This window comes from Rattus norvegicus, chromosome 16 (assembly GCF_021556685.1).
Source record: "Rattus norvegicus strain SHRSP/BbbUtx chromosome 16, alternate assembly SHRSP_T2T, whole genome shotgun sequence".
NCBI lineage: Eukaryota > Metazoa > Chordata > Mammalia > Rodentia > Muridae > Rattus > Rattus norvegicus.
In genome coordinates, this window is record NC_141549.1 from 92346329 (window position 1) to 92358035 (window position 11707).

Genomic DNA, 11707 nt, shown 5'->3' on the forward strand with positions numbered 1-11707 from the left:
GAAAACCTTATAAACACTGGACTGGTACAAAAAGCAGGAGAGTTTAAACAGTAGGAAATCTAGTAGAAATGTGCTTGGAGGATGTGAGGGAATTTGGCCAGTGGGACTGTTTCTGAGCTAATTGAAGCTGATGAATGCTAGGCTTCAACCTCTCAATGAGTCCAGGAAGTAAAGAGATCCTGTATTTCTTGATGGAATTGCAAAACATTGACTCAGAGTTTCTTAACAGAGGTATTGCCAAATTGAAAAACCTTAAAAAGGGCAGCATAGAAATCGTAATAGCAAACTCTCTAAAGTACTTCTCCAAGAAGAAAGTATAAAGTGGAGCTTTAAGAAGTATCCTAAGGGATATTTGACTGAAGAAATATTAGGATGTCTTGGTTTCAAGGCCAGAACTTTTGCAGTAGGGAGCAACTGTAGTACCTATTCCCTTTCCCAAAGCCTGGGACTATGAGAAGCCTATTCATTTTGTTGTGCCCTGACATTTTTTATGTTGTGTGTGTATAACATGGCCCACATGTGGAGGTTAGAGGAGAGCTTGCATGAATCTGTTTCTCCTTTCTCCATGTGGGACTCAAGGACTGAACCCAGATTGCTAGGCTTGGTAGCAGGTACCTTCACCAAATAAACCACTTTGCCACCCCCATAAAAATGTTTAAGCCACTAGTGGAATTTGATTTTGTGTGTCTAAGAAGCTGCAAGAATCAAATCAAAACACCCAATTATAAATAACTGTGATAATTAAAGGTGGTATTGGTGATACGTCCAGAAAGCTCTCTAAAATGTTTGAAATAGAATCAGAAATTGAGATTAAACCAACACAGGAGCACATAGATCCAGTGCACTCTACATATAGCAAATTATCCAGCTTTTTAAAGTGTTTAAAGAGATGCCTTGGAGGGTATCATTCATAGCTTGTAAATCACAGTAGTCAGCTATGACCCCTATGTCCCCACTCATCACTCATCTTTTATAGAACAAATGAGGGAGGGAAAGAGAGGGTCAAACTGTATGGAGCCAAAAAGCATTCTGACTGATTTCCTTTCCAAGTTATAAAACAGAATTTAAAATATCTTGATTTGTTCAAGATTTTCCAAGGACCATGGGCTTATGAAATACACATTATATTTTGTCCATAGATTTTGTTGTTTCTCAACTTAATGCATCATATCATGATACAATAAATCTTACCAACAGTCTTCTTCTTCATAGAATCAGAGCTAGTAGTGTCATCATACATTCAAAGACATCATACTTGCCAACGTTAAACTTTAATCATTATTTCTACCACTCACACTCTAGACCAAAGATCAACAAAAGTTCTTAATGAATAAAGATGTAATACTTTTGAATTGGTGAGGGCCAGTTAGTAAAGGTCTAAGCAAGGAATGAAAACAATATATAAATCTATGTTCCTTTAAAAACGTATGGGTACTTAGGTTTGGATTTCACATGTAATATTACTTCTTTTGATATGTAAACTGAAAGCTGCACATAGAAGATGGCAGGTCAGTTTTAGCCTAAAGTTTGTACATTGAGCACCCCTGGTATATACTCATATTTTCTCTTTTCTTTTCTTTTTTTTTTTTTTTTTTTTTTTTTTTGGAGCTGGGGACCGAACCCAGGGCCTTGCACTTGCTAGGCAAGCGCTCTACCACTGAGCTAAATCCCCAACCCCCTCATATTTTCTCATATGTCTAATTGATTATATTTTATTTACTTTCATCAAATCTACGAGTTGAGTCAGGCAAAAATGAAAGATCCCTAACTCAAGTTTTTATGAAAAATGAAAATATGGCAATCATTATTGTCATGCTCAGTACAGGAAAACCATGCTCTAAATATCAAGTATAAGTTAGAATCACCTACATTAAGTTTTAAAAATGAAATAGTGGATAATTTTAAAAAATATTTACCATACCAAATAATTCAGAATCTTTGAGGGGAACCTAGTTCCTCAAAGAGCATACATTCTTGAAAATGTCCACTATCTACATTGCAGTCTCTGAAGATGACTTAATGGCTTTGGGGTGGCCTAGTCATAGGTAGTGTTTACAATTGTCCAGGTAATTGTAAAGTACAGGCAGCACCACAAACACTACCTAGAGCTTCAAAAGAAGCAAGATTAATGCATGAGCCCCAGCGATCCCATTCACTACAACCACACCTGAAAGCAACGTGGGTAGATCCATTCTATAACCAGCTTGTAATTTTATTTGCATGAGGTCCAACTGTTCAGAGATGGGCCAAACTCTCTAATCCCCATGGCCAACTTCAAATGTTCACAGCTTATCATCTTTCAACCCATGTTTTTCAATCTATTCTACCTTCCACAAGTTCATATATAAAATTTTTCTTTCCCAAAACATACAGACTTTGAACATGTTTTTATTTTACAACATGAAGAACTGTGGTTTCTACTATGGCCTGAGAGCAGAGCCATCAAAATCATCTGGAAAGTCTTAGAAAAATGGATGGAATTAGAAAATATCATCCTGAGTGAGGTATTCCAGTCACAAAAGAACACAAATGTTATGCACTCACTGATAAGTGGATATTAGCCCAAAACCTCAGAATACCAAAGATACAATTCACAGACCACATGAAGTTCAAGAAGAAGGAAGACCAAAGTGTGGGTGCTTAAATCCTTCTTAGAAGGTGGAACAAAATACTCAAGGGAGGAAAAACGGAGTCAAAGTGTGGAGCAGAGACTGAAGGAAAGGCCATCCATAAACTTCCCCATCTGGGAATCCTTCTCATATACAGAGTCCAAACCCAGACACTATTGCAGATGCCAAGAAGTGCATGCTGACAAGAGCATGATATAGCTGTCTCATCATAGACTCTACCAGAGTCTGACGAATACATAGGCAGATGCTTACAGCCAACCATTGGACTGGGAACTGTTTCCACAATGGAAGAGTTAGAGAAAGAACTGAAGGAGCTGAAGGGGTTTGTAACCCTCAGGAAGAACAACAATATCAAATAGCCAGACCCACCAGGGCTCCCAGGAACTAAACCACCGACCAAAGAGTACACATGGAGGAACCCAAGGCTCCAGCAGCATGTGTAGCAGAGGATGGTTTGTCGGATATCAGTGAGATGAGAGGCCCTTGATCCTGTGAAAGCTTGATGTCCCAGTATAGGGAAAAGGCAGTGCATGGAAGCAGGAAGGGAGGAGGGTGTAGCACCATCAGAGAAGCAGGGGAAGAGAGGACGGGATAGGGGGTTTCCAGAGGGCAAACCAGGAGAGGGATGATATTTGAAATGTAAATAAATAATATATCCAATTAAAAAAAAAGAAATACTCTTACCTCACACCAGACCTATAAGTTAGAACTTCTGGAGATAGAGTGCAGCTTTCTGCACTACTGCAACCCACTAGGTGATTCTGAAACACAACTCAATTGTTAAGAACTCATGAAAGAGAGAAGTGAATAACAGAATGTATTTTAAAGGTACCATTTAATCACTAATGGGTCACCAAAGTTAGAGAACCAAGGTGATCAAGATTTTCCTCATTGATTTCTAGCAACACTTAGGTGTGAATCCTTAGTAAAACAGAGTTCTTTCAGTCAAGAGTCAGAGACCTGGGAGATTTCTACCTCCTAAATTAGAAATTAGTCTTGAACAAGATTTTACAAAACACAAAAATTTTGCCATATTTAGGTCACCATAACAGAAGCTACCTTGGAAATAAAAGACAGAATATTCTGTAACTAGCTGCAAAGTTAGGACCACTGTGAGGTTTGGAGTTGTCAGAGTGAAAGAAGCTAGACAACAGCAGTGGTGAGAAGCTGAACTCACCAGATACTACAGGTCATAGTTTTCTCTGAATGTCTGTCTCTCCTCCTGCCTGTCTGTCTGTTTCACAAGCTACATTGTCACCAAAAATACAGGCCCAGAGGTACACTAGGATATGGAGTCTACATCCTATCAGGGTGTTTCTTCTCATTGTTTACAGTTCTTATTTCTTACATGTGGAAGTATAGACTGACATTTGTCACTGGCACCATCTGCTGGAAATTTCTTTGGCCTGACACAATGATTCTTGTGTCTTTTGGCATGTGGTAGCATGTTTTTATTGGCTTACATTGTATTAACCTAAAAATGCTAAAATTTAAAGAGTGCCTGGTTCTCAGGGACCCAATATTACCCAAGATTAAGGGCTTAAAAGAATTTCCAGGGGCTAAAATGGGCATGTGTATATTGAAACAGATACCATATGTTTCTAAGTTCCCAACCACTCATTTCTCTTTCTCTCTCTCTCTCTCTCTCTCTCTCTCTCTCTCTCTCTCTCTCTCTCTCTCTCTCTGTGTGTGTGTGTGTGTGTGTGTGTGTGTGTGTGTGTAGGGGGGGTCTGTATCTGCATGTAAGATTTTGCATTCTATCTTTTTATCAAGCCAAGAAAATAATTTATTTTATAAAATTCTCTGTTCCAGTATCATGATGTTCTAATATTTTGGTATTAAAATCAATAACATTTTTTAAAATGTCTGGCTTTGACCTAGACCTATAAGTATTGAACTAACAAGAGCTAAATGCTAGTGCTGTGGCCTACATAATAGTGCCCTCTGTTGGTTAATAGGACATAATTGCTTATATGTTTTTCTGATTCATACAACATACAAATTTGAATATTGTTCTGATGGTTGATTACCAACAGGTTCAGGGTAAAGAGGATTAAGTGAGTGTAATCTTCCTCTTTCCATAGAGGAAATACTCCTACTGTGGCCATGTTCAAGCAATCAGAATTTGTCATTGTAGGCAGAGCTGAAGCAGTGCACATCAGCATGCTACAGTGTGGTATTCCTACCACAGTGGCACAAGAGTTAGCACCATGTCACTACAGGTCACAGTGATATGCATTGGAGTAATTATCAATCACAAATTTTGAGTATGCTTTGTCTTTGATTTTATTATCATTTATTTATTAATAAGCTTACATAATTTTATTTTTTAATAATGCCTACTTGACAATTCATATAATTCCTGCAAATTTAACAATGGTTCTCTTCAGTAGATAAGAGTTGGCTTTCAGTACAAAGCTATGCTTATACTTCCAACACTGGCACTGAGCTTTCATCCTACACTTCTTCACAGTGTCTTTCAGGGAGCTCTGTACAAAGGTTCATCTCCTAACATAGCAAGGCGCATTTGGTTCATTCCTGACCACATAAAGAAAGATGAATACAGATAGAAACAGAGTTATATATACCTGCATTCCTATCTTGTAAGGCACTGACTTTATAAGTTCACTTTTCTATAAAGTCATTATAGTACTAAGATGACTGACTTTTTTCTACATCTGACATGAAAATTTTGATATTACATATATGTAGAAAAGGATGGAAAATGCAATTGTGATGGTTGGAATATGGATTGTGATTTCACGCATCAACCATTCTAAAACTATTTTGGTGGGAAACAAAATCCAAGTTCCAGGTATTCTATAGTCTGTTATGTTGGTCCAAGCTGTTTCAGGAACATTAGAGTAAAACAAGTACAAACAAACAAACCAAAAAAGACAAAAACAAACAAACAAAAACAAATAAAACAAAAAACCAAGTGCTCCCACTCAAGAGGCTATGGCAGGAAAATGGCAAGAATAAGGCTTGGGTAACTTAGAGAGACCCTGTCTCATAATATAAACTGAAAACAGGAATAGGAATGTCATTCAGGACAGGTTCAACAGCTCCCTGCTCTCAAATACCATGGGGGAGAGATCTGGACTCTCAGAAGTACAGACAATCCTGAGAGCTCATGGAGACCTCCACTTAGGCTCACATTCCTGGCCCAAGAGGAGCCTGCCTAGTGCCCTCTGGACGCAGGAATATAGGAGCAGTCTGTGGCTGGAAACTTCTGGTTTCTGCGTGTGTCAGGAACTGAACTGAACCGGTCCCACAGCTCCCCACACCCAAATCCCATAGGGAAGAGAGATGGACCCTCAGAAATGCAAACAACTTGGAGAGCTCAGGGGAGAGCACCATTTTGCTCACATTCCTGGCCCAAGAGTAGCCTGCCTAGTGACCTCCGTGCCCTCTGGGCACAGGGACCTAGAAGCAGTTAGGGGCAGGACCCTTCCAGTTTCTGCCTGCACCAAGCGATGAAAGCCAGTGCCAGGAGCTCCTACATACCTGAGAAGAGAGGTAAGACCAAGACTTCTGCTCCAAGCCATCTGATTGGAGGCTTCAGGTCACACAAACTCAGGAGGAGCTCTCTGTTCCCAGATCCAGCTGAAGGAAAACAGGTCTATAGGAGTGCTGACACATAGGCCTATAGGTGGGTCAAGCCACTGTCAGGGACAGCAAAACAAGCTAACACCAGATACAACCTGATTGTGAGAGGCAAGCACAGGAACAAAAGCAACAGAAACCAAGACTACTTGGCATCATCAGAGCCCAGTTCTCCCACCAAAGCAAATATTGGATATCCAAACACAACTGTAAAGCAAAATTTGGATTTAAAATCACATCTCATGATGATGATAGAGGACTTTAAAGAAGACAGAAATAAATAAATTTCTCCCTTGAAGAAATACAGGACAACACAAGTAAAGAAATAGAAGCCCTTAAGAGGAAAGATAAAAAAAAATCAGTAAGAACTATAGGAAAACACAAATAATGGTGAAGAAATTGAACAAAACCATCCATGATTTTAAAATGGAATATATACAATAAAAAAGCACAAAGGTAGACAACTAAGAAATAGAAAACTTAGGAAAGAGATCAGGAGTTATAGATGTAAGCATCACTAACAGAATACAAGAGATAGAAATCATCAACACAACTGTCAAAGATAATGTAAAACGGAAAAGGCTACTGGTCCAAAACATGCAGGAAATCCAGGACTCAATGAGAAGATCAAACCTAAGGATAATAGGTATAGAAGAGACAGGTCTTCCTGGTTGCTGCCTCTGCAGAGAGCCCCTGGGCAGCATCCTACGAGCGAACCTGAGCCTCGGGACCACAGGTAAGACCAAATTTTCTGCTGCAAGAAAGCTGCCTGGTGAGCTTGGGACACACGGAAGCAGAATTTCTCTAGGACCGGGCACGTTCTGTGTTTACCAGAAGTCCCACACCCGCGGATCCCGGCCCGCAGCAGCTCTCTGCTCCCAGACCCGGTGAGAGAGAGACCCAACCGCCTGGTCAGGTGGGCACTCCTGAGGCTGCAGAGCGGAAGAGACCACCAACTCTGCTCACCCCTGCCCACATCCCTGGCCCAAGAGGAAACTGTATAAGGCCTCTGGGCTCCCGTGGGGAAGGGCCCAGGAGCGGCAGGACCCCTGTGCCTGAGACACCGCCGGAACCTGAAAGAAACAGACCGGATAAACAGTTCTCTGCACCCAAATCCCGTGGGAGGGAGAGCTAAACCTTCAGAGAGGCGGACAAGCCTGGGAAACCAGAAGAGACTGCTCCCTGCACACACATCTCGGACGCCAGAGGAAAAAGCCAAAGACCATCTGGAACCCTGGTGCACTGAAGCTCCCGGAAGGGGCGGCACAGGTCTTCCTGGTTGCTGCCGCTGCAGAGAGCCCCTGGGCAGCACCCCACGAGCGAACCTGAGCCTCGGGACCACAGGTAAGACCAAATTTTCTGCTGCAAGAAAGCTGCCTGGTGAACTCAAGACACAGGCCCACAGGAACAGCTGAAGACCTGTAGAGAGGAAAAACTACACGCCCGAAAGCAGAACACACTGTCCCCATAACTGACTGAAAGAGAGGAAAACAGGTCTACAGCACTCCTGACACACAGGCTTATAGGACAGTCTAGCCACTGTCAGAAATAGCAGAACAAAGTAACACTAGAGATAATCTGATGGCGAGAGGCAAGCGCAGGAACCCAAGCAACAGAAACCAAGACTACATGCCAACATCGGAGCCCAATTCTCCCACCAAAACAAACATGGAATATCCAAACACACCAGAAAAGCAAGATCTAGTTTCAAAATCATTTTTGATCATGATGCTGGAGGACTTCAAGAAAGACATGAACACACTTAGGGAAACACAGGAAAACATTAATAAACAAGTAGAAGCCTACAGAGAGGAATCGCAAAAATCCCTGAAAGAATTCCAGGAAAACACAATCAAACAGTTGAAGGAATTAAAAATGGAAATAGAAGCAATCAAGAAAGAACACATGGAAACAACCCTGGATATAGAAAACCAAAAGAAGAGACAAGGAGCTGTAGATACAAGCTTCACCAACAGAATACAAGAGATGGAAGAGAGAATCTCAGGAGCAGAAGATTCCATAGAAATCATTGACTCAACTGTCAAAGATAATGTAAAGCGGAAAAAGCTACTGGTCCAAAACATACAGGAAATCCAGGACTCAATGAGAAGATCAAACCTAAGGATAATAGGTATAGAAGAGAGTGAAGACAACCAGCTCAAAGGACCAGTAAATATCTTCAACAAAATCATAGAAGAAAACTTCCCTAACCTAAAAAAAGAGATACCCATAGACATACAAGAAGCCTACAGAACTCCAAATAGATTGGACCAGAAAAGAAACACCTCCCGTCACATAATTGTCAAAACACCAAACACACAAAATAAAGAAAGAATATTAAAAGCAGTAAGGGAAAAAGGTCAAGTAACATATAAAGGGAGACCTATCAGAATCACACCAGACTTCTCGCCAGAAATTATGAAGGCCAGAAGATCCTGGACTGATGTCATACAGACCCTAAGAGAACACAAATGCCAGCCCAGGTTACTGTATCCAGCAAAACTCTCAATTAACATTGATGGAGAAACCAAGATATTCCATGACAAAACCAAATTTACACAATATCTTTCTACAAATCCAGCACTACAAAGGATAATAAATGGTAAAGCCCAACATAAGGAGGCAAGCTATACCCTAGAAGAAGCAAGAAACTAATCGTCTTGGCAACAAAACAAAGAGAATGAAAGCACACAAACATAACCTCACATCCAAATATGAATATAAAGGGAAACAATAATCACTATTCCTCAATATCTCTCAATATCAATGGCCTCAACTCTCCAATAAAAAGACATAGATTAACAAACTGGATACGCAACTAGGACCCTGCATTCTGCTGCCTACAGGAAACACACCTCAGAGACAAAGACAGACACTACCTCAGAGTGAAAGGCTGGAAAACAACTTTCCAAGCAAATGGTCAGAAGAAGCAAGCTGGAGTAGCCATTCTAATATCAAATAAAATCAATTTCCAACTAAAAGTCATCAAAAAAGATAAGGAAGGACACTTCATATTCATCAAAGGAAAAATCCACCAAGATGAACTCTCAATCCTAAATATCTATGCCCCAAATACAAGGGAACCTACATACGTAAAAGAAACCTTACTAAAGCTCAAAACACACATTGCACCTCACACAATAATAGTGGGAGATTTCAACACCCCACTCTCATCAATGGACAGATCATGGAAACAGAAATTAAACAGTGATGTCGACAGACTAAGAGAAGTCATGACCCAAATGGACTTAACAGATATTTATACAACATTCTAACCTAAAGCAAAAGGATATACCTTCTTCTCAGCTCCTCATGGTACTTTCTCCAAAATTGACCATATAATTGGTCAAAAAACGGGCCTCAACAGGTACAGAAAGATAGAAATAATCCCATGCGTGCTATCGGACCACCACGCCCTAGAACTGGTCTTCAATAACAATAAGGGAAGAATGCCCACATATACGTGGAAATTGAACAATGCTCTACTCAATGATAACCTGGTCAAGGAAGAAATAAAGAAAGAAATTAAAAACTTTTTAGAATTTAATGAAAATGAAGATACAACATACTCAAACTTATGGGACACAATGAAAGCTGTGCTAAGAGGAAAACTCATAGCGCTGAATGCCTGCAGAAAGAAACAGGAAAGAGCATATGTCAGCAGCTTGACAGCACACCTAAAAGCTCTAGAACAAAAAGAAGCAAATACACCCAGGAGGAGTAGAAGGCAGGAAATAATCAAACTCAGAGCTGAAATCAACCAAGTAGAAACAAAAAGGACCATAGAAAGAATCAACAGAACCAAAAGTTGGTTCTTTGAGAAAATCAACAAGATAGATAAACCCTTAGCCAGACTAACGAGAGGACACAGAGAGTGCGTCCAAATTAACAAAATCAGAAATGAAAAGGGAGACATAACTACAGATTCAGAGGAAATTCAAAAAATCATCAGATCTTACTATAAAAACCTATATTCAACAAAATTTGAAAATCTTCAGGAAATGGACAATTTCCTAGACAGATACCAGGTATCGAAGTTAAATCAGGAACAGATAAACCAGTTAAACAACCCCATAACTCCTAAGGAAATAGAAGCAGTCATTAAAGGTCTCCCAACCAAAAAGAGCCCAGGTCCAGACGGGTTTAGTGCAGAATTCTATCAAACCTTCATAGAAGACCTCATACCAATATTATCCAAACTATTCCACAAAATTGAAACAGATGGAACCCTACCGAATTCCTTCTATGAAGCCACAATTACTCTTATACCTAAACCACACAAAGACACAACAAAGAAAGAGAACTTCAGACCAATTTCCCTTATGAATATCGACGCAAAAATACTCAATAAAATTCTGGCAAACCGAATTCAAGAGCACATCAAAACAATCATCCACCATGATCAAGTAGGCTTCATCCCAGGCATGCAGGGATGGTTTAATATACGGAAAACCATCAACGTGATCCATTATATAAACAAACTGAAAGAACAGAACCACATGATCATTTCATTAGATGCTGTGAAAGCATTTGACAAAATTCAACACCCCTTCATGATAAAAGTCCTGGAAAGAATAGGAATTCAAGGCCCATACCTAAACATAGTAAAAGCCATATACAGCAAACCAGTTGCTAACATTAAACTAAATGGAGAGAAACTTGAAGCAATCCCACTAAAATCAGGGACTAGACAAGGCTGCCCACTCTCTCCCTACTTATTCAATATAGTTCTTGAAGTTCTAGCCAGAGCAATCAGACAACAAAAGGAGATCAAAGGGATACAGATCGGAAAAGAAGAGGTCAAAATATCACTATTTGCAGATGACATGATAGTATATTTAAGTGATCCCAAAAGTTCCACCAAAGAACTACTAAAGCTGATAAACAACTTCAGCAAAGTGGCTGGGTATAAAATTAACTCAAATAAATCAGTTGCCTTCCTCTATACAAAAGAGAAACAAGCCGAGAAAGAAATTAGGGAAATGACACCCTTCATAATAGACCCAAATAATATAAAGTACCTCGGTGTGACTTTAACCAAGCAAGTAAAAGATCTGTACAATAAGAACTTCAAGACACTGAGGAAAGGAATTGAAGAAGACCTCAGAAGATGGAAAGATCTCCCATGCTCATGGATTGGCAGGATTAATGTAGTAAAAATGGCCATTTTACCAAAAGCAATCTACAGATTCAATGCAATCCCCATCAAAATACCAATCCAATTCTTCAAAGAGTTAGACAGAACAATTTCCAAATTCATCTGGAATAACAAAAAACCCAGGATAGCTAAAGCTATCCTCAACAATAAAAGGACTTCAGGGGGAATCACTATCCCTGAACTCAAGCAGTATTATAGAGCAATAGTGATAAAAACTGCATGGTATTCGTACAGAGACAGACAGATAGACCAATGGAATAGAATTGAAGACCCAGAAATGAACCCACACACCTATGGTCACTTGATTTTTGAC